The sequence below is a fragment of the Schistocerca americana genome, chromosome 8 (assembly GCF_021461395.2).
Source record: "Schistocerca americana isolate TAMUIC-IGC-003095 chromosome 8, iqSchAmer2.1, whole genome shotgun sequence".
Lineage (NCBI taxonomy): Eukaryota > Metazoa > Arthropoda > Insecta > Orthoptera > Acrididae > Schistocerca > Schistocerca americana.
This window is the reverse complement of record NC_060126.1, coordinates 43,646,146-43,666,656: the sequence shown is the minus strand read 5'-3', so window position 1 is coordinate 43,666,656 and position 20,511 is coordinate 43,646,146. Positions and strand designations below refer to the sequence as shown.

The following is a 20,511-nucleotide window of genomic DNA, read 5'->3' as shown; positions in this document are numbered from 1 at the left end:
GCGGCTAACACAACTGTTGAAAACTCGATGCACCTGCCCCTAGGAGGCGTGAAGCTTTACTGCCGAGGCAGCGACTGGCTGTCGCCGATCGAGTTAATGAGATGTTTCAGGTGGTCTTAATGACAGAGGTGTTGCGGGGGATAACCTAATGATGTCTGATTCTTCCCACCTGCTGTTGCACAAGAAATTGTCGCGTTCTATCACTACTGGATGCGGCAACATACCCGTATTTCTCTATAACGTCTCTGTGTTTGCCATGAATTGTGAATATACATATATATACATATTACATAAAACGTATCCCTGACAACGGTATTTTGTTTACATATTTGAATTTCCCACGGTAAAATGGTCTAGAACCACATACTTTAATATCAGAAATAGAACCCATGTCGAACAGTGAAATCAGCGAGAACAAGGCAAGTGTTTCTGGGCTCGATCAATCGTTCCGCTAACTCTTCAAAGGTATGGGAAGCCATACAGAGGATATCTGGCAAATGTTCCAGACGACCTGTAACTGCTGTATTTCGGCAAGGGTATCTACAATCTACACGTGGAAACAGCGAATGCCATAGCGGATAATTGTGGGTCAGTCACTGCCAATGGAAATCGACATTCAGATTTCCGCTGCCATCGAGCATTGGTGGAAAGAGCTGGTTGAAATTTTAATTCTACCGACACTGAAGATTACAATTGCCCTTTCTCCTTGTGACAGATTTAGTGTACCCTGTCTCGGGTCAAGGATACTGCCCCAGGTAAGGATCGAATCCCATACAGCATGTTACAGCACCAGGACACAAACGGAATACTCTTGTCCCTTTTTAATGCGACTCGGTTAACCAGGGACTTTCATGACTCGTGGAGGATAGTGTCCCTTCTAAAACTAGGGAAAGGCCACATGTTGGCCCCTACTAGTTGTATAGGAAAGGCACGAGAACACACGGTCAACTGATTTGGGTCCTAGAAACGCTGAACCTACTTAGTCGCTCCCAGTGTGGATTTCGGAGGTATCGTTCAACCTTTGAAAACAACATCCTGCTGAAGAAGGAAATCCAACAATCCTTTCTACACAAACAGCACCTTGTACATGTCTTCGTCTTGAGAAATCGCATTATAGAAGCGACGCATTCTGATGAACAAATCCAGTTCCCTAATCTCACTACAGTTAAAACAAAACACTACGTTTAAAGAATTCCTTGTGACCCTGTCCTAATTACAACGGTGGTTCCCTAAACGTTACGAAGATATTATCAGTCTTACATCTGTTTTCAGTCTATTTTCGAAACCGTTCGCCGTTTCACGTGAAAGAGCGCCACGCATGTGCAGATGGAACTGATTGACCTGGAAGGTAATTCCCGTTTTAATGTCAAACTCTTTTACATTAAAAATTGCCAGGACTTCTGCATACCTTTTAGAGTTTCCACGTCTCCATAATGAGGCTGCAAACGTGCTGCACTATTTCGATCGACATATATATGAGAAAGATCTTTTATCAACTATGAAATTAAATAAGTGATGACTACGTGGCAACTAAAGTGCCATAGTCTGCGGAATTGTCTGCATCTGTCCTATGCCGACGGTTTGAACCAGATAAAAATTATATTATGTCTTCTACGCGCCAAAAATAATTAAATAACATTGAAAATTTCTTTCACTGTCTTCTATGTCGTTCCGAAATGTGAAATGTGAAACCAAGTCTTATGTAGTGAGACTGCACTGCCATTTACATTCGTCACGTTCGCAGTTTTCCCTTCTCCGCCCTACAATCGCTCAGGCAACGTGGCATGATAGTGGTGGAAATGTGCAGCGGGTATAAGTGCCAAGGCACTGGCTGGCTGCGAGTTGAAATTTTGGCCGCCCTGACCTATGGCTTTTGTTGGTATCAAAGTATTATTTAGTGATTTATTTATGGCTTATTTGGCCCAGCTACATTACATCTGGCCAGGAACAACATATACAAAAGATATTGCACATTCACAGAAATAATAATAGTAGTACTAGTAGTAGTAGTAGTAGTAATAAAAATAATAAGTGACAATAATAACGATAATAAAAATAATAGATAACACTAATAGTAACCATGATAACAACAGCAGTAGGCATTAAGAATGATACAGATTGGTTTAACACCTCTGAATGCTTAGTATTATAGAAGAAAAAGGGAGAAAGAAAGAGAAGAAGATTCGAATGACAGTGACAGCGGCTATTAGGAGAGAACAGAATTTATATAAAGAACTATGTCAACATGTGTGAGGGAAGATCTGTAGGGGAGGGGGGACTGACAAGTCTAAGCAGCAGACCAGTATATTTGAGAGATAGCTATTGTAGCAGAAGGTTGTCATTAACTGTGTTTTGAATTTTTGAAGGAATTTAATTTCTCCTATTTTTTGAGGAATATTGTTCCGAAGTCGGGTTCCTGACACAGAAAATCATGGCAGTGTTATGTGGTGGTACAGAGAGGAGCTGAAGCTAAATATGAGCGAGGGCAGTGGTTGAGAAGACGATAGAGCAAACGTACCGTATGATAGTCTCTACGCTTATCGGCATGAAACCATGGTAACGGTTCATAGGCAGGGGTGATAAGGTCGAAATAGCGTACATCACAACTATATTGTACACAAGCATTAATCGCCATTCTAGGCTGCGTCAGCTTTCGTACGGAACTCCTTGCACAATAGCGTCGTCATAGTCTGACGGGTATTAGCGACTCACCCATCTTCTTTTTAACTTCTAAAGAAAATACTTTTTTATATTTCTGTAGTGAACGAAGTGATTTTGAGTCTTCATACAAATTAAAGTTGTGTTATCAATGCAGTCTAAGTGATTGTCCAGGATTAACCTGAAGTTCTTTGCAGAAGAGCAAAAGGTTATTTCTGTGCTGTTCAGAAGTGAGGGTGGAGAACATTCTGAACTGGTAATAAGTCTTTTGTATGCGACTAAGTTTGCTTTTTCCGCGCTCATGTAGGTAAGGCAAGTAAATCAGCGTTTACAAGATGGATGGCTGTATTGAACTTGTTGGACCCATTTAGATATAAATGTAGGTCGTGAGAGTGTAGGTGATTCTGCAGTAGGAGAGAATGGTTGACACGTCATTAACATATAATGAGAAAAGTTATGGTCCCAATACTGATCCTTGTGGAACCTCTGATATGACATCCCTATATTGCAACCTTTTAATTCCAATCATTATATACTGTATATATGTAAGGTGCGAGTGGAACCATTGCACAGCACTAGAATAAAAATACTGAACTGAGCAATATGAGCGTCAAAATCGACAGTGGTGGAAGCATCGCTGAAATCCAAAAAAGTGCATAATTGTAGCTGTTGTTCGTTCATTGCTTGTTTCAGTCCGTCAGTCACTATTATAGGAGTGGTCGTAATGTTGCGATTTTTCCGGAAACTCGACTGGTATACGCCTTACAAGGTTATTTGATGTTAAACCTGTTGGTAGACTGTATATTCTAAAACCTTGGATAATGCAGGTAGAATGTAAATGGGTCTGGAGTCGGAAAGTTGTTTGGCAGATTTCTTCTTGGGTAATGGTTTCATGAGTCACTGCTTCAGGGACGGGTAGTAAAAAAGTAGAGAGGAAAGATTAGCACAACATAACAAAAGTAGAGTAGAGAGTAAAACGTTCAAAACGTATTACTGTTAGAAGATATTGGGAGTAGTAGTTAAATACGGACTAAAAGCTTAGCAAGATAAAGAAAAGATTCAGGACAGTATGAAACAAAGTGGAAGAATTATTTCTTTTAATGTTCCTTAACTCTTAGAACAATGATGCCTATACAGAGCGTTTCACGAGTAAATATTTTAGGAAATGGTACTATACACTAATAAAAATGAAAGATTACATGTAACATGTGATGCATTTGTTATTGGTTACAGAGTTTACAGCTGGTTACACAGGAAAGTTTGTTGTTATGGGTTTATTTATGGAATGGCGATTTTGTTTCGAAGTTTCAAGTAGAGGATTTTTCATGTGCGACTGTGACCTGTTGGCCACTTCTGCTGTATCATTTAAGCATATCACGCGTCTTTAGAATTACTTGTTCGCTGATGTAACACAATACCTGTTACACGTGTGCGAGTTTGCCAGTGAAAACGCTGCTTTTAGAGAATACAACAGATGATTTCCTTACGGCAGACTACCAGATTTCTCGTAGTTTGATAATTAGAGTGAGGTTGGTGCACTGCCCTACAGTCGTATCTCACCTGAACGTGGTGTGCGTGAAGTAGACGACGTTATTCAACTGGGTGAACGTACTCGTAGTCCTTCAACAAGCACACACAGTACTGCTTGACATACCAGTGTTCCGCATACATCTTTAGAGAGGAACTTAAAAGGTAGACGATTAGGATTCTGTCAGTGCCTAGTTGTAAATCATTGAGGAGTCTCATGAATACTGCTAACTAATGAGGCTAGTGTGGTGTGTATACTGTAAAACCTTCGGTACACACACCATCAGATTATTTGACTTGTCGCTCTAACGAAGTAGGCGAGTGTCAGCAACATGTATCGTGGTCCTATCGTGGCGTGTTTATCTTCTGCCTTTAGGTCAGACGATAGAAATGCCACTTGCACGCTTAGAGTAGCAGATTGACGGTGACCAACTTTAAACTTGATTAATTTTCACACACATTTATTAAAATAATAAAAAGCATAGACATTACGTAACTTGATTCTGGATGCTGTTTACAATTGACAATCTGAAGTTCCTTTGGTCTTGGTACGCTAATCTTATTCTCACATATCTCTGATACTTGATAAAGTGTCTGCCTCGTGATGACTGGGTGTTGCGTGATGTCCTTAGGTTAGTTAAATTTAAATAGTTCTAGGAGACTGATGACCATAGGTGTTAAGTCCCATAGTGCTCAGAGCCATTTGAACCATTTTTTGAACTTGACAAAGTGTCGATACATTTATCTTCATGGCGATGTACAGGAATATGATAATCTTACTAGGCGCAGACTAAAACTTTACTATAGACTGGTACAGACTAATGCAGACTCGTACAGGTTGGTGCAGACAAATGCAGACTGGCCAATCAGAGGTCTGTACACTCGTTATAATACCTCGTGCGTTCATGTATTACTGCGTGAGTGTGATCCGCGAGGAAAAAACATTCTATGTTAGCAGCAATCTCACTGGCTGCGTTACGTATTAATACGCAGATCGGCGGAAGCAGAATTTGGTCCGTCTTTATGGCACCGCCATCTCGTAGTGCGGAGACGGACGAGCGCTGCGCCTGCGCTGTTGTGCTTAGCGGGGCGCGCTCTAGTGGGAAAGTTGTGTATGTGCTGACTATGCGGAACTATGTACACAACAGCTAGTTTCACTCCTGACTCTATCAATAACACCCGTAACTCACTTAGATAGTTTGATGTACACTGAGATGGCAAAAGTCACAGGATAGTGATATACTCATTTATAGAAGCTGGTAGTACAGCATATACAAGGTACGAAAGGGCAGTGCATTGGCGGAGCTGTCATTTGAACTCAGGTGATTCATGGGGAAAGATTTCCGGCGCGATTGTGGTCGCACGACGGGTATTAATAGACTTTGAACGCTGAGTGGTAGTTGCAGCTAGACGCATGGGACATTGCATTTCGGGAATCGTTAGGAATTAAATATTCCGAGATCCACAGCGTCAAGTGTATACTGAGAATACCAAATTTCAAGCACTGTCCCACACCACTCCCAGCACAATGGCCGACGGCCTTAACGATCCGGAGCGGCGGCGTTTGCATAGAGTTGTCAGTGCTAACAGACGAGCAACGCGGCCTGGGGTAACCGCAGAAGTCAGTGTGCAACGTACGACATACGTGTGCGTTAGGAGTGCCTATGCTAACAGAACGACATCGCCTGTAGCGCTTCTCCTGGGCTGGTGACTACACAGTTGGACCCGAGACGACTGGAAAATCGTGGCCTGGTCTATTGAGTCGCGATTTCAGCTGGTGAGAGATGACGGCTGGGTTCAAGGGTGACGAAGACCCCGGATGTGGCGACAGTTTTTAGAGATCGAAACTGTATCCCGAAGACCGAGCGGGGCCGACCACGAGTAACATCAGAGAGAAAGAACCGTTATTTGGTTGTAAAGGTACGACAGTACTGCCTTAGTACTGCACGGCAACAGGCATCTGAGCTCACAGCATCGACTGGACATGCTGAAGCGAAGCAAACGGTGTACAGAAGGCTTCGGCAGTGGCCTTTATTCTCAGAGACCTGCTGTATGTGTACCTCTGACGCGTCTTCACAGAAGGGAACGTCTAGAGTGGAGCCGTCACTACGCCACCTGGACTGTCGGACAGGGGCCAACGTTCTTCTCACAAATGAATGCCGAATTCGTCTGGACAGTGATTCTCGACGGTGGAGGGAACGTGGAGCAGGATTTCTGGAATCAATCATTATGGAAAGAGACCGATATCGAGGATGATCCTTAATTGTGTGGCCAGGGATTATGTTGACCACTTACCCTCCTCTTCATGAAACTCTATGTTTAAATCGACAAGGTTTAACTGCTGTCAGATATCGTGACGAGATTTGGGACCTCATGTACTGTTATTGTGGGGTGCTGTAGACCCAGACTTCGTATTGATCAAGGATAATGTTGAACCTCATAGAGCACGGGTGATCGATGTTTTCTTGAAAACGGAAGATATTGCACACGGGGCTTAGCCTGCACGCTCCCATGATTTGAATCCCACAGAGCACGGGTTGCAGCACGTCAGCATCCACCAACCACTCTCCAAGACTTGCGAGCAGCTACACAAAAAGAAGCCGAATTATTGTCTCAACAAGAGACATCACATCAGTCACAGAATGCCCTGTCTGCACTGCTGCCGGAAGCGGTCCCACACCATACTGAGCGCATTAACCAGTTGTCCGTTATGCATTTTTTATATTCTTTCTGCTTTAATTTCACCTGATTTACTGTTTGTGGCAACCTAGCTAAATTTCGGTTTGTTACTTTAATTTTGGACACCAGTGTACTATAGAGAACACTTTGCTTTAAGTTTGTTGTGTGATATGACAGGCAATCGGTTAATTCGGCCTGCTGTGTTACCGTGTCGTCTTACAGGGCGCCGTAATCCGGAAGTCCTCAAAAACCAGTTCTCATGTTTATCGGGGCAGGCGTTTCTGGCTACAAGAATCGGCATGTTCTTGCAGCCTAACAGGCCTCTACACGTTTTTGTTGTCAGGTAATGAATAAATCCAACATTCCTCATAAGATGTATTTGAAAAAATGGTAACGTTTCTTAATGCCAAGGTCCTCGGACCTTACCCTTTCATATCAGTGTCTGTTAGGATGATTGAAAGGGGAAGTTTGCGAAGAAAATTTAAAGGCGACAAACGAACTTATGATTCGGATTATGAATACTGCTCCCTGATAAAAGACGTCAGGCGACGCCAGAAGAGCTACACATTGACAAGAGAATGCAGTAGTTCATTGAAGTTGGAAGATTGAATTTACAAAAGTCAACTTGCAGCTTAATCATTTGCATAACACCTTCTGTATGTGATATTACGTGTTGATACCATCCTACTGGAGTCTCAAAGTTGGCAAGGGCAACGCAAGTTTACGTCAGATGCCGCTAGGGATCATGCAGTAACTGGTGGACCCAATGGTGCACGCACACTGAACCACTCCTCCAATGGCTCCGTACGATACGCGCCCCCAAATATAAAATGGCCAGCAGCAGCCACACAGCCCACTCACACTCGGAGCCACTTTGCTACTTGACGCTAGACAGACGCGGCCTAGTCGCGACTCCGACACCACCTTTTGTTCAAAAATGTCCTGAGCACTTTGGGACTTAACTGCTGAGGTCATCAGTCCCCTAGAACTTAGAACCACTTAAACCTAACTAACCTAAGGACATACACACATCCATGTCCGAGTCAGGATTCGAACCTGCGACCGTAGCGGTCGCGTGGTTCCAGACAATAGCGCCTAGAACCGCTCGGCCACCCCGGCCGGCCCCACCTTTTGTGCTTTGGTTGGTAGTACCTCTTACTTGTTGACATTGAGAGCTGGACTCTATTTTGTGCTGCATTATTTGTATTGAGTCTTTGCACACTCGGAGATAGACAAGTTAAGTAAATCTCATATTTACTGTGTTAGCTCGTTTAATGATTATCTAAGATGGCAACGGCCTTGCACCTTACATGAGTCCATTTACCGTGACGCTAGGTTTTGTTGGAGTAATACTTTAAACTACGGTGTAGGAAATCTATGTGGAAAGACATCGGCACGCAAGAATTCCGCGATTTTGTAATTATAAGATTTTGCGGAAAGGCAGTACGCGAGACAGAGCTCGGCTACATCCCCGCCTAACCGCCGAAGTCCACAGCCTGGCGGTATGAATGGTGAACTGGGGGATTTCTGTAATCCGTTACAGAGGCCACAGCGGTCGGCCTCTGAGGGACGTGCGGCGGCAGGTCTTCAAGTGGTTACCAAAACAGAGCGGTGGATAGCTGGAAGGGCTCTCCTGTGCGTGCTCTCGCCTATGTCCCACTAATTTTACACCTTCGAGTGACTCAAGTGGAGCAGGCCAGGAGTTGCGAATAACAAACTTTCAATGCAAGAATCTGTGTTCGCTACGATGGGGAATCTCGAGTGGTCTCTTGGGAGGAAACTTCCAGTAAACGTGTTATTACCCACAGCTTTGGTTCTTCCCAGCCGACGAGGGCGGAGTTTACTTGTAAAATTTTGTAGAAATAAAAGAATTGTGGCAAAGAGTTATATTCCCAGACCGTACATTGGTCGGCACTGGCAAACTGGGTATTTTGAAAGCTTCTAGTGATGTGATTCGCTCAGTAAAAGTTGAGGTGGGAAAATAAGGATGAAGAGCGATCTTGCTGAACTCTCGGTAGAGATCTTGCGTTCTGGGCTCTCCTACTGAAAGGACGTTAGCCAAGTCGTCTCCCCTCTTGGTCTTTCGTTCTGAAAGGACGTTAGCCGCGCCAGCTCGTTGCTGGCGGAAACATTGTCGCATTGGCGGAAACATTGTTGCTGTTTCCACAGAGGTTTCACAGTACTTTGGAGTGTTATAAGAGATCGCGTTTTAGACAGATTTTAACACAGTTAGTGCCAATGCCAGTTAGGAGGATAATTTGTAAATTGTTCATTATGTTTTATTCAGCATTGATCTTAAGGTTATAATAAATTCAGTAGAGCCTTTACTTTCAGTAGTTGATCCTGAATTCACCCTTTTGCTTTATTTTATTTTGTGTATGTGTTTGATGTCATTGAACACCCTAAGTGTTCGTCATCGTTCATGTTCGGAAGTAAAAATAGGTGTGATTTATCGTCGACACTACCACCGCAGATTAATTAGGGGTGACAGGGCCACATTTAAATCCAGCGATATCCATTTTTGCGTATAGTTCCACTCCCAATTTCTCTGTAAGTTGTTTGTCAGGGGCGAACACACGTAAAAGTCGGACAACCAACGGGTGGTGTGTTACAATTATTCTGCTCCTGTCCAGCTTTTGTACTACGACGGTTGCCACACAACTTTGTAGGCCACCAATGCTTACCGTTGTGTAGGAAGTCGTACACAACTCTACGACACTATGAGTATTCGAAAGTTCCTGGCAGATCAAAACTGTGGGCCGGACCGAGATTCGAACTTGGAACCTTTGCCTTTCGCGGGCAAGTGCTCTACCATCTGAGCTACCCAAGCACGACTCACGCCCCGTCCTCCAAACTTCACAGGAGTGCTAGTTCTGCAAGGTTCACAGGAGAGCTTCTGTGAAGTTTGGAAAGTAGGAGACGAGGTACTGGTGGAACTAAAGGTGTGAGGAGGGGGCGTGAGTCGTGCTCGGGTAGCTCAGTTGGTAGAGCACTTGCCCGCGAAAAGCAAAGGTCCCGAGTTCGAGTCCCAGTCCGGCCCACAGTTGTAATCTGCCAGGAAGTTTCATATCAGCGCAGACTGTGAGTATTCCTTTGGGCTATATTCTGACGGCTATACCTCTGTAACCAGTAACAGTCGAACACATGTTATATGGAATGTTTTCTTTTATTAGTCTGTACTACAACCTCCTAAGATGCTTACTATTCCTCGTGAAACGTTGAAAATATCGGCGCGTCACTCACACGGCCCTGGGGTCCACGACGCCCGCGCCCACGGGCACGGTGTGGCCCATCGCCTCCAGCGCCACCAGAGTCTCCAGCTCCGCCAGCCGCTGGTCCGACAGCCGCTTCCACCTGAGCACACAAACAGACGCCAGCGTTACATAGCTAGCTGCCCGCCTGTAGCGACCGCTTACTGCAGAAGGGCAACGTGTCCACATATCCTACTATCAATTACAGACAAAAAAAACTAAATAAAACCCATTTAATGTAATTTATATCCTGACATGCTTTTCTGATTTCTTTATGTAGGTAATTTTCCTTATTATATACACTACTGGCCATTAAAAAGGCTACACCAAGAAGAAATGCAGATGATAAACGGATATTCATTGGACAAATATATTATACTAGAACTGACATGTGATTACATTTTTACGCAATTTGGGTGCATGGATCCTGAGAAATCAGTACTCAGAACAACCACCTCTGGCCGTAATAACGGCCTGGGCATTGAGTCAAACAGAGCTTGGATGGCGTCTGCAGGTACAGCTGCCCATGCAGCTTCAACACGATACCACAGTTCATCAAGAGTAGTGACTGGCGTATTGTGACGAGCCAGTTGCTCAGCCACCATTGACCAGACATTTTCAATTGGTGAGAGATCTGGAGATTGTGCTGGCCAGGACAGCAATCGAACATTTTCTGTATCCAGGAAGACCCGTACAGGACCTGCAACATGCGGTCGTGCATTATCCTGCCGAAATGTAGGGTTTCGCAGGGATTCGGATGAAGGGTAGAGCCACGGGTCGTAACACATCTGAAATGTAACGTCCACTGTTCAAAGTGCCGTCAATGCGAACAAGAGTAGACTGAGACGTGTAACCAATGGCATCCCATACCATCACGCCGGATGATACGCCAGTGCGGCGATGACGAATGTGCATTCATCGCGATGTCGCCAAACACGGATGCGACAATCATGACACTGTAAACAGAACATGGATTATCCGAACAAATGACGTTTTGCCATTCGTGCACCCAGGTTCATCGTTCAGTACACCATCGCAGGCGCTCCTGATGCAGCGTCAAGGGTAACGGCAGTCATGGTCTACAAGCTGATAGTCCATGCTGCTGCAAACGTCGTCGAACTGTACAGATGGTTGATTTCCTGCAAACGTCTCGTTCTATTGACTCAGGGATCTAGACGTGGCTGCACGATCCGTTACAGCCATACGGGTAAGACGCCTATCATCTCGACTGCCAGTGATATGAGCGCCTTGAGATTCAGCACGGCGTTCCGTATTACCCTCTTGAACCCACCGATTCCATATTCTGCTAACAGTCATTGGATCTCGACCAACGTGAGCAGCAATGTCGAGATGCGATAAACCGCAATCGCGATAGGCTACAATCGGACATTTATCATAGTCGGAAACGTGATGGTACGCATTTCTCCTCCTTACACGAGGCATCACAACAACGTTTCACCAGGCAACGCCTGTCAACTGCTGTTTGTATATGAGTAATCGGTTGAAAACTTTCCTCGTGTCAGCACGTTGTAGGTGTCGGCACCGGCGCCAACCTTGTGTGAATGCTATGAAAAACTGATCATTTGCATATCACATCATCTTCTTCCTGTCCGTGAAATTTTGCGTCTGTAGCACGTCATCTTCGTAGTGTAGAAATTATAATGGCCAGTAGTGTATATACATGTAAATGTCATCAGTGGCATAAGGCGAAAGAGAGAGACGAATCTGTTGATTGGACATGTTTCCTTTCTGCAGTACACTGGGTGTTCAAATTAATTTTAAGACTGAGTTAATTGTTTTACAGTAGAATCGTTAATATAATCATCTTTTACTGTAAGACAGATTTTTGGCACTAATTTCTGAATAATACGGCCTTGCCGCAGTGGTAACACCTGTTCCCGTCAGATCACCGAAGTTAAACGTTGTCGGGCTGGGCTAGCACTTGGTTGGGTGCCCATCCTGTTTGCCGTGTGCTGTTGGCAAGCGGGATCCACTCAGCCCCTGTGAGGCAAACTGAGAGCTATAAGGGGCGTTCAAAAAGAAACGAGCCGGAGGTGTAGTTACAGAAATCACTACCTGTATTGACCCTGGCTGTTGAGACGCTATCCTAATTTGACACAAGGCGGTGAATGGCTGCCTCATAAAATGTGATGTTAACTAGTTCCGCAAGTACAGCTGGACGTCGTCGTCTGAGGTGAATCGTTGGCCCCTCAGAGCCTTTTTAAGGGGACCTAAAATGGCCCCCTTCTCATTCACTTCCTGCAGCATGGGACAACAGTGAACGTCCAGCGTCACTCGCAATCCTTGACCACCCTTCGCCAAGCTATTAAATCAAAACGACCACGCAAACTCACCCGTGGGGTCATTCTGCTCCACGACAGTGCAAAGGCTGATGCGGCCAACACAGCCGCGGCACTCCTGCAGAAATTCGAAAGGGATGTTGACGGGCACCCTCCGTTTAGTTCGGACCTCTCTGTCTGTGATTACGACATTTTTGGTCTCCTTAAAAAGGCTCTGAGGGGCAAACGATTCTCCTTGGACGACGATGTCCAGCTTCGCATGCGGAGCTGGTTAACATCGCAGCCCCGGAAATTTTATGAGACAGCCATTCACCGCCTTGTGTCACAGTGGGTTCAAATGGCTCTGAGCACTATGGGGCTTCACTGCTGAGGTCATCAGTCCTGTAGAACTTAGAACTACTTAAACCTAACTAACCTAAGGACATCACACACATCCATGCCCGAGGCGGGATTCGAACCTACGACCGTAGCGGTGGCGCGGTTCCAGAGTGTAGCGCCCAGAACCGCTCGGCCACTCCGGCCGGCTGTGTCACAGTGGGACTGGTGTCTCAACAGCCAGGGTCAGCCTTATACTTGACAAGTAGCGGCTCCGGTCTCGTAAACTGACATATGGCCAGGAGAGCGGTGTGCTGACCACTTGCCTCTCCATATCCGCCTGTAGTCTGGAGAAGCCTCGGCGGCCGGTCGGTACCGTTGGGCCTTCGAAGGCCTGTTCGGACGGAGTTTTTTTTCTGAATAATACTAGACGTTTTACAAGGTTGCATTACTCAATCATTTTCATCTACATCACGAGATGCCGTTGTTGTTCGCCATGATGCGACTGAACTCTAAAACTATATCTAGTCTTGAGGGATACAGTCTAAATATTTCGCAATGTCATCCCTTTTGTTGTTATATGTAGGCAGTAAAGATATGTTGACTTTCTCTGAAGGGAGTTCCAAAGTTTGTACAGCTCATGGTATTTTAGAACCCTTTTCAGGTGTCTATGAACGATTTTACCGTACAAATCAACGCAATGTGGGCCATCAGGAACCGTAGTCGGTAAATTAATCCACTTGCATTTGAAGAAAACTTATCATTTTTTTAGGAATGCTTCACCAGTTCAGCTACGTCTGCCACTGTATACTATCTTTGCTCCTTCTTTAGCTTCCTTCTAACAATCCCGAGATTCCTGTCATTCGGCATCAACGAGTAATTGGAAAAGACTTTAATTTCATTGAATCATATGATCTCACACAGTGCCGTCATCATCCTAACCAGAGTATTAATTTTTGTTCTGTATAATATTTTTACATTCTTGCCTATCATATTTTTGATGCACCAGTTCAAAATCGCACACACATTGTTTGAACTCTTTCCTCTCTTACCGTCATCCCGCCATCCCCTGATGTGTGGTTAAGCACAGCAGAAACTTCCACGTAAATTGTCTGAAATAGTAGGTGTCTTCAACAGGAATGTGAGGTAAAGAGATGTTAACCATGCCATCAATTTAAAAAGTGGAAGTCTCTTTCCGGATGAGAATGTGAAAAGAGTGATCGTCGCCGAACTTCTAGTGCATAAGCGCAGCGCCAAAAAGTTTTAGACTTCCAACATTTTGTTTAGGCTCCAACACAGGTTTGGCAATGATATCGTTAATGGAAGTCTAAAACTTTTTGGCTCTGCGCTTATGCACCAGAAGTTCGGCGACGCCACTCTTTTCACATTCTCATCCGGAAAGAGACTTCCACTTTTTAAATTCAGTTCCTCGCATGTTACACAGGCATCCTTCACAGATTTATCAAAAGCAAGGACGTAGTTTACATTGCAAAGAGTCATAAATATTTATAAGAAAGTTTCTTCCCGTTTTCTAGAGTTTTGTTAACGAAGTCATCTTCTTTTTTCATAAACATGTTACGTATGATTTGCACATAAAGGTTGAAACTTACATGATTTTACTTGTTAACTTAAAACTTCGTGTGACAAAGTCTCTCGCTGGCAATGGCAAAGCAAGTACTTTTAAATTCCGACTACAATGTCGTTAGTGTACACTAATCAGCCAGAACATTATGAGCACCTCCTACCTAATAGCCCATATCTCCACCTTTGACTCGGATTCAAGCCGCGACACATCGTGGCTTGCCGGCCGGAGTGGCCGTGAGGTTCTAGGCGCTACAGTCTGGAACCGAGCGACCACTACGGTCGCAGGTTCGAATCCTGCCTCGGACATGGATGTGTGTGATGTCCTTAGGTTATTTAGGTTTAAGTAGTTCTAAGTTCTAGGGGACTGATGACCTCAGAAGTTAAGTCGCATAGTGCTCAGAGCCATTTGAACCATTTGAACGTCGTGGCTTGGAAGCAGTGAGGCCTTGGTAGGTCTGTGGAGGGAGTTGGCGCTCCATCTACACAAACACAAGTCTGCTAATTCTCATGAATTTCTGGGAGGGGAACGGTGAGCACCTTCTCGGGGGAGGGGGGGGGGGGGAGGTACCATATCAACTGGAACAACTCGCACTGTGTTTCTCGGACCACACCATCACACTCTTCAACCAGTGTACGATACCCCTTGGCCGTCATGGTGTCTTGCACGAGCTCCACTGCAGACATGGATGCCCACGTGAATTTTTCTCAGATCATAATGGAGTCGCCGCCAGCTTGTCTCCGTCCTGTAGTACAGGTATCAAGGAGCTGTTCCCCTGGAAGATGACGGGATCGCGGTCTCCCGTCGGCATGATGAAGAAGGTATCTAGATTCATCAGACCATCCAACGCTCTGCCGCTGCGCCAACTTATACTGCCGATGGTCACGTGCCCGTGGCAGTCGTAACTGCCGATGTCGTAGTATTAACATTGGCACGTGAATGGGTCATCGGCTGCGGAGGCCCATCATTCGTAGCCTTCGGTACACTTTGTGTTCAGACACATTTGTACTCTGTGCACCATTAAACTCTATTATTAGCTGCGTACAGCTCGCCGCCTGCCCTATTTAACCAGTCTGCCCAGCCTCCGACGTCCGACATCTGTAATGAGGGGTGGCCGTCCAGCCCACGACATCTGTACGGGGTTTCACCCTGGTTTCGCCACGTGTTGAAGACACTGACCACAGCACTCCTCGAACACCCGACAACACGTGCAGTTTCCCAAATGCTCGTGCCGAGCCTCCGGCCCATCTGCCCTCGGTTGAATTCAGACGGATCACGCTCCTTCCACATTCTACAGGGTGAAAAGTATTTAAACCGACTGGGAGGTTGTAGGGGACATCAAAACAAATACTTTTCCCTGATGTCATTTTTTCCTATGAGGTGTATTTAAACCGGTAGAGGAAGATTTCTCTGGCGGCAAATTAATTAAACCAACAAACACTTTTCCATTTTTTTATCACCAAGAGACAACACATTAACACAACCCAATTTCAATTACAGTAGATTTTCAAAAATATCTCCGTTGACACGTAAACAAAGGTTACACCGTCGGATCATGTTGTGTCTGACACGGGCAAAAACCCCAGGAGTAATACTGAATTGTTCCTGCTGCTGCTACTATCCGGGCAACAAGATCATCTTCTGATGCAACAGGAGTTGCGTAAACAAGGTTGTGCATCTCTCCCCACACAAAAAAGTCCAGAGGGGACATATATGGGGATCGAGCAGTCCATGGTACAGGACCACCTCTGCCAATCCATGTTTCTGGGAACCGTCGGTCCAGGAATGTCATGTTGGAACCACATGCGTTGTCTTGTAAAGAGCGGGACGTCTTCCAGCAACTCTGGCAATGCAATTGTAATAGTGTCCGCCATTTAATGGTCTAGGTAGCAGATACGGCCCAATTAAACAGTCCCCAACAACACCGATCCACACATTAACGAAGAACCGCACTTGAGGGCTAGTAATTGTGGCATGTGGGTTATCCTCACTCCAAACATGCGAATTGTGCATGTTGAAGGCTCCATCACGCCCGAACGTTGCTTCATCGGCAAACAACGCAGAGGATGTAAATGTAGGATGCATTTCACACTGCTCCAGGTACCATTGCGAAAACTGTGCTCTGGGTGGATAATCAACTGGTTTCAGGTTGTGGACACACTGTAAGTGAAGTGGACGTAACAATTGCTCTCGAAGGACTGTTCTTACATTCGTCTGATTCGTCCCCATGTTACGTGCAATTGCACGAGTGCTGATTGAAGGATCCCGCTCCACATGCTGCAAGCAGCGTTCTTACCGAGCGACGGCGTCCCTGTCCAGGTAATCTGCTAAATGACCCGGTCTCACTCAGACGTTGGTACATAGCAGCAAATGTCGTATGATGCGGGATACGGCGATTAGGATATTATTGTTGACAAACCCGCTGTGCAGCTCGTCCGTTGTGGTGCGCTACGTAGTACGCACGAACCAGGTGTATCGCTCCATTAGTAAACAGAGAGAATGCACTACTATACTGGTGGACAGCAGTTGCCTACAACTGAAGAGCCTAATACGCCCTCTAACAACTGAAGATCGTAATACGAACTCTAACAACTGAAGAGCGTAACACGACCTCCACCGGTTTAAATAATCCTCATAGGAAAAAATGACATCAGGGAAAAATATTTGTTTTGATGTCCCCTACAATCTCCCAGAGTTTGTCGGTTTAAATACTTTTCATCCTGTACACACGGACAGCACGCCCACTGACACTGCATATATCGTAGGTGTGTCTGACTAGCAGTCATTGCTCGACAGGTGAAGCTGCTAATGTCTGGACGGTTTTATGTCAATAGTATGTCGGAGGCCATAATGTTCTGGCTGATCAATGTATTTTTATCTAGAATAGTCTTAGCTATCACGCTTCCCAATTTAATCTAAAGTTAATCTGGCTATCTGCAAATTAAATTAAATGTAGAGAATAATTGTCAATAATACTCAGACTGGCTTTGTCATAATCACACATTGGCTAACTGTTGCATATCGAAAACTAAACGACGTTAGAAAACGGCTCTACTGAATTTATATGAAACTTTTGTAGATGGAAACTGTTTCTAATTTTCTCCCAAATATTCGTTTAGACCCTACAGCTGTTTGCTACCTCGCAACGGATAGTTGGGCTCTACTCTATTTGCGTATTGCAAAAGTATTAAGTGCGTAATCCTTTTAATGCCGCACAAGTAACTTGTACAAACATGCCCTATAATCTTTTCTCAACACTGCTATACGCCACAAAAATTATTTTTAAGCACGATATTAAATAACGCAAGATTTACTCTTTGCTTTCCTAATGGAAATATTTTTGACTAACAGTGGAAGTAGAAAGGTAATTTGAATGCTGAACACATGACTGATAATTCACCCTGGATACCAAGTAGTAGATACTGTTAAACAACTATGACAGCGAAAGAATACGCATCACTCATGAATTCGGGTGTGCAAAGATGCTAACAGTGGCAAACATACCTAACAAACTGAATACTTTGAAATATATCGAAAACTACACATCGGATTAAAAAAGTTATAATTCCAATTTGTTGGTCTCGGATGCGATATGCAACGATACCACACTCGACCTGTGCGTGGGTGATGGTGCCCTACTTTGAAATCTTCACTGGAAACCCCCGTTTATTATTACGATTCTACATGAAAATCTGCATCCGTTTTGTCTGAAGCATTTCCTTCGTTTCGCCGCAGTTGGCGCTGTAATCGGAGGAGTAGAAATGGGTACACAATCGTAATTTCCGACATGCTACTCAATGACCACTGAATATCCAGTGGCACGTGGGACACCACCTCTATGCTGCGAGGGTAGGACAGACCAGTTTTTCATATCTTGCAACTGCAAACCCCATTCGCAATTCTGTATTACTCCAATATATCGAACAGGGGACCACTCGTCACGCCACGGTGGCCGTGTAGACAACTACGAGTATCATAACAAGCAGTACACTGCGGCCGGAGCTCACGTATCATGCAGACGTAGCGACTCTAAACATTACAGTACTTGCCCAGTTTTTATTGCCTCCACACCTACTTATCATTTTGAGAACAGACGTGCAAGTGGATGTTAAATGTTACAATCACAGAAGAAAAAATTGAAATAATGCTGATTTATGGAGGATGTAGGAGAAATGTTGAGACTGTTGTTGCCTCGTATGCCGAGTGCTTTCCAGAGAAAGCTCTCTCTCGTTGGTTTTTTTAAGTGAACGCCTTTATGACTGATGGCAGCGTACACACCTGCAAAAGGAAACGAAGCAAACGGTCTACAGGAGAAGCTAATGAAATAGCTGTACTAGCGGCAGTGTAGCAGAACCCACGGATAAACGCCCGGCTACTACACCGTGATTCCGGTATGTTCGTAGGTAGTGTTGTCACAATACTGCTTCGTCATAAGTATCATCCAACCCACGTGTTACTGCATAAAGAAATACATGACGCCGATTTCCATAACTGGGTAGTGTTTCGTGAATGAGCACGTCTACAAGTGCAAACGAGCCCCACTTTCTTTGCTGAGGTACTATTTTCCAATGAGTCTACATTCACAAACCATGGTAGCGTTAACCAGCATAAGGTGCATTACTGGAGTGTGGACAATCCCCACTGCTTACGGCAAGTTGACCATCAACGTCTTCGGTGGGTTAATGTATGGTATGTCATCATGCGGAACAAACTTAATGGTCCGTCTTTTATAGACGGCACGTTGAATAGACGCAGATATCGACTTTTTGGAATGGAACCACCGGTACCACTGCAGGACATCAGAAACACGTGTGCTGACATTTCCGTAGATATGCTTCTCTCCTGTGATGGTCATTTGAAAAGCGGATCACTAAGTACACTGAAGTTGGCGGCGCTATGTTTGAACAATTACTGTAATTGGAAAAGCAGAGTAGCTTTCGCCCCGAGCCATGACCACAGTGCTACGTCGAGTAGTCCCCTGTTCGATATGTCTGAGGAATACAGCGTTGCGAATGGGCTTTCCGGTTAAGAAATAATGGCCTTTTCTACCTTCGTAGGATGGAGATAAAGTCTCATGTCCCATTGGATATTCAAGGGCCATTGAGTAGCATGTTGTAAATTACGATTGAGTGCCCATTTCTGTTCCTCCGATTACAGTGCCATCTGTGACGAAACGAAGAAAATGCTTGAGACAAAACGTATGTAGATTCTGCAGTAGAATCGTAATCTGCAATAAAAAACGAGGGTCCCATTGTATATTTCAAAGTTTCCCCGAGCCTCGGATACACGGGATGGGATGAGGGCGGCGGGGGTCGAGAGTGGTATCATTGGCTGTCCGCCTCCGAGTTTAAACATATTGGAATTATAACTTCTTTTAATCCGCTGTGTGGCTTTTGAGATATTTCTGTGTCTTCAATTAAAGTGAACTTCCTGTATTCAACTTTCAAAGTTAGCTGCAAATGTAATGTATTGCGAATACATAGAAAGAAGGATCCTTTATTGTATGATTATATGATAGCGGAACAAACACTGGTAGTAGTTACTTCTGTAAAATATCTGGGAGTATGCGTGCGGAACGATTTGAAGTGGAATGATCATATAAAATTAATTGTTGGTAAGGCGGGTACCACGTTGAGATTCATTGGGAGAGTTCTTAGAAAATGTAGTCCATCAACAAAGGAGGTGGCTTACAAAACACTCGTTCGACCTATACTTGAGTATTGCTCATCAGTGTGGGATCCGTACCAGATCGGGTTGACGGAGGAAACAGAGAAGATCCAAAGAAGAGCGGCGCGTTTCGTCACAGGGTTATTTGGTAACAGTGATAGCGTAACGGAGATGTTTAGCAAACTCAATTGGCAGACTCTGCAAGAGAGGCGCTCTGCATCGCGGTGTAGCTTGATGGCCAGGTTTCGAGAGGATGCGTTTCTGGATGAGGTATCGAATATATTGCTTACCCCTACTTATACCTCCAGAGGAGATCACGAATGTAAAATTAGAGAGATTAGAGCGCGCACGGAGGCTTTCAGACAGTCGTTCTTCCCGCGAACCATACGCGACTGCAACAGAAAAGGGAGGTAATGACAGTGGCACGTAAAGTGCCCTCCGCCACACACCGTTGGGTGGCTTGCTGAGTATAAATATAGATGTAGATACTTCTTTTCTGTGCCGATATCGTGATCACTTTTCGTTGGCTGTG

At 44.8% G+C, this 20,511-nt stretch overlaps 1 long non-coding RNA gene across 1 annotated transcript in view; it reads right to left on the bottom strand.

The window, feature by feature from the left end:
- The window catches only part of LOC124544616, a 62,735-nt gene that overhangs the window by 34,875 nt on the left and 7,349 nt on the right, over positions 1 to 20,511 (bottom strand). The window contains exon 2 of the long non-coding RNA XR_006967550.1: positions 10,108 to 10,218. This is a non-coding gene — a long non-coding RNA (uncharacterized LOC124544616). The remainder of the gene's footprint in view (positions 1 to 10,107; positions 10,219 to 20,511) is intronic.